The sequence below is a fragment of the Cololabis saira genome, chromosome 13 (assembly GCF_033807715.1).
Source record: "Cololabis saira isolate AMF1-May2022 chromosome 13, fColSai1.1, whole genome shotgun sequence".
Taxonomy (NCBI): Eukaryota; Metazoa; Chordata; class Actinopteri; order Beloniformes; family Belonidae; genus Cololabis; species Cololabis saira.
In genome coordinates this window covers 34269431-34273546 of record NC_084599.1, presented here as the reverse complement: position 1 = coordinate 34273546, position 4116 = coordinate 34269431, and positions in this window count along the sequence as shown.

Genomic DNA, 4116 nt, shown 5'->3' with positions numbered 1-4116 from the left:
TCACAGTTTTTGAGTTTTTGGATGAGTCAAAAACAGTTTGTGAACTGTACTCAGTACTCGAGATGAGGGGGGATGAGGGAGGATGGCATCAACCCTGAAATAAAAACGGTCCAAATCATCCCCCCTGTAAAACTGCCATCCCCCCTTTCCATTCCTTATGTCATTTCATCAATGAATGTGGTTTTACTGCTATTTCAACATTTAGAGTCATCACCAGAAAAATAACACCAGAAAAATAACTTATTTGACAATTTTCACCTGTTTCAGGTAAATTTTCACTTGAAATAAGTAGGAAAATCTGCCAGTGGGACAAGATTTATCTTCTCATTACAAGCAAAAAAATCTTGTTCTGGCAGATTTTTCTACTTATTTCAAGTGAAAATCTACTTGAAACAGGTGAAAATTGTTGTTTTTTCCAGTGACGAGTCTTGTTTTAAGTGTAATGAGATTTTTTTACTAAAATGAGACATTTTAACTAGAAATAAGACAAATATTCTTGTTAAGATTTTGAGTTTTTGCAGTGATCCATTTTACTTATCCTGTGAAGGACAGAATCATATTGATAAGTTCAGAAAACTGTTTTTTATTGTTGTGTTTTGATGTATTTGATGTAAACCCAGTGGATATTTAAAGCTTACAGAAGGCTGCATTTAACTGCTGCTATGTCATTCCTGCAGTATTTCTGCAGGCGTTTTGATCAGTGCTATTATTTGTAATATATTATATTATTTTTAATCAGAACAAATCTGTCCCCATATGATAAAATCCACCATCCCCCCTGATTTTTTTTTTACAACTCGAGTACTGACTGTACTCATTTATATGTGTGGTTTATCGAGCAGTGGTGGATGTTTTTGGGGTTTCTTTTTCTTCATACTGTGGTGAATACGCACCGCAAACCACAGAAAAGCACATCACAGTTGTCATTCCAGTGCTGGAGGAGGGAGTCAATAAACACATTGTTCAAGAGCAAATGCTCAGGAAGTCACGTCTCTCACCAAATCTGAACAGTGTCTCTAGGGTTTTTTCATAAAAACAATTAAGTAAACAGATTCTGGTGCTTCACGGTGAAATTAGCAGAGCGTCTAAAAGAGTAAATGAACTATACAGTGCACAAATCTCTGCAGTGAAAGGGAATATGTCCCTTGTGTTTGTGGGGAAATCAATTCAAAAGGCATCAATAGGTTGTTTCACAGTGGTGTACGGCGACTGACAGGTGTTAAAGGACGACCAACGGCTGTGTGCAACATTAAGATGAGTAGAAGTAACCCGAGTCACAAAAAGGGCTTGTACATTTGGGGAAAAGTAAATAAAAAAATAAAAAATAAAAAATAAGCAGGGTGAAGATGAAACGACCTTAAGAATGTACACTGTGGAGGCAAGGACCAGTTTTTGACCTTTGCTGCTCTTGTGCTGCTTCCCAGCTCAGCTAGTTTATCGTAAACTGATAAGCTACTTTTTGGATTCAGAAATCTTCTCTGTTTTCTTAGTAAGTATAAGAGATGGATCATCTAACCTTCAAGATTTGACCCACCCAATAACCCTCGACTTATTTTTTTGTTCTTTTGCGAAAAAAACAAACAAAAAAAAACGTTTATAAACAGAATAGCAGACTGGCAGCAAGGTAAAGTATAATTGGAGAAAAAACATTTTATAACATGGTGTTTCAGTGCCAGTTACTTACAGCAGCACAAAAGGCTTTCTTTCAGATATTTGAAGGAATATCTATAAGCAGAGATACTGCTTCAAATACTAGTTTCAACTTTAGCAAGCCACCTCCTGTACCTGCCAGCGGCAAAACCAAAGAACCAACCAAAAGAACTGTGGCCCAGTTTTATCTTACGACATCTAGGTATCACTTCAAGGCAGTATGCCACACATCTGCAATTAAACTAGTTCATAGAGAATTATTACAGAATAGCTTTAAAGGAGCATGAGGCTCCTTTTAAAAAATGAGACTCTATAGCGCCACCATTCGCCACGACGGCCGTTGGGGGTACTGCAGCCAACAGCAAAGCCGGCACGGGAGAACGGGGAGAACGTGCATGCAGCGTCATTTGACGTCACATCCGCAGGACAGCGCGGGAAATTCGGGCCCAGAATTGCAGCACATTTTGCAGCACACAGCCTGTTCAAGGCAACGGAGAGATACACTAGAGGGCTCATTCTTTTTGGTTTGGAACGCTTCATCTGACATTATTACTAGAAAACTTAAAACATATACAAATTTTTTTCATAAATCCTGCCTCATGCTCCTTTAACGCTTAAAGGGAGTCCATACTGAGTTAAAAAAAATGTTTGTTCTGCTTTGTTTTCTTGATTTTTTGCTTTACTTCCCCATTTTAGGTTTGAATGTCTAATTATTTGAGCGCTAAATTCAGGTTTGGCTCCCTTTGTTTCCATGTCTCTTGACTGTTCACACCTGTGTCTCGTCAAACATTGTCTTGTCTTCCCGGCCCGGTTCATCTCTTGTGCAGCTCTTTCTTGTTCACGTTTTTGCTTTGCTGTGTGTATTTGTTGTTCCCTGATGTAGTTGTCTTTTGTTTCTAAAGCAGTGCTTTAAGTTAAAATAAAGGACTTTTTGCTCGTTTTGTGTCCTGTCTTCTACCATTCTGCATTTGAAAATCCCCAAAACCCAACAACAGCAGCACTGAGGATCTTTTTTCATGTCCAAATATCAATTCTAATTTAATTTGAGGGAATATTTGATTACTTTAAGGGGGAAAAAAAGTGCTGTCAAGCTCTTTTGGTCATCTGTCCCTGATATCAGGACAAACAAAAACCACCCAGAGTAATTTTGGATTCCTGTGCCGGTCGTCTCTTACAGCAGCTTTATAGCTGACAGAGCAACAGTGGACATCATAGCTGGGGACTAACAGACTCAAGAGAGGGGAACAAAGCAACTTCTTTTGGCTTTAACCTTTTCAGTGGTTGCCACAGCACGACTTTGTGCTGTGCATATTGATTTAGCACGGGTTTCATGTCGAATGGCCTTTTTGAGACAATCCTCCCCAGTTATCCGGGCTTAGGACCAACAGTATGAGAACACTTCCGTGAGCTTAGTGGCTGGATCACCGGATGATGGAAGAGGGAACGAGAGCAAAGAATTTCAGATTTTCCTTTACGCCGACTTTAATAAATAATTAAAATTAATCCTTTTTAAACTTTCAGTCTGATTTTAAGGTGTCTCTCTCCAGGTTTTGGTAAGAAATCAGCGTGTTTAAGCTTAAGGAAAGGTCTTTCTCCAATAATGTGGAGAATCCTCGCTCATGCAGGAGATATTCTATGTCTTTTTCTTTTATTATTTCTTTTTTTTTCTGGCTTTGGTCAAAATACCACAGTTTTACTCAACAACAAATCCCTTTACAGCCATGCCTTTCCAGCTGTGTTTGTAGCAGCTGGTTTTAGTCTTACATCCTTATTTCTGAGATTCAGCAAAAGCAGCATAATGTCCAAATAAAGGCTCCCAAACGCAGAAGGGATTTTATGATTTACGTACCAGCAGCGAGGTTATTACATTTCATTAGCTCTTAAACTGTTAAATGCCACCTTTCTTATTTTTTTCTAGGACTCATGTGTTTAAGGGTCACGAAATCATCTTTCTTCACAGTCCAGATTATCCTGAACTCATAATGAGAAAAGTACAGCACCCAAAAAAAATCCATCTTTAATACATCTCGCAGAACAATTGGCAAATCTCTCTGAAAACAGTTTTTGCTTTGAACCACCTTGAGGTTAATTTGTCACAGCTCAGGAATCAGCAGAGCACTAAAGAACTTTCACATGTGCAGCATTTCTCCTGCAGGCTGCTTTATCTTGCAGCGCCCATTTTTTTGTCAAGCCGCTGGCTTGCAGACAGGAAGCGGGTACGGAGGTGTGCTGCCAGGATCCTCCGAGGAATCTGGATCACTTGACACCGCATCACTTCCATATGTGAAATGTAATTTAGTAAACAGCTTAATTGCAAACATTCGCGCCAGATGGCTCTCGGGGTATTTGGAGTCAGGCTACGGTAGCTCCAGCTCTGTACATAAACCCAGCTCTGGAACCGTCTCCATCACTGTAAAAACACAACCTTCACTCCTTTTCTGTTGCAGTAACTGAATCAAACATCCT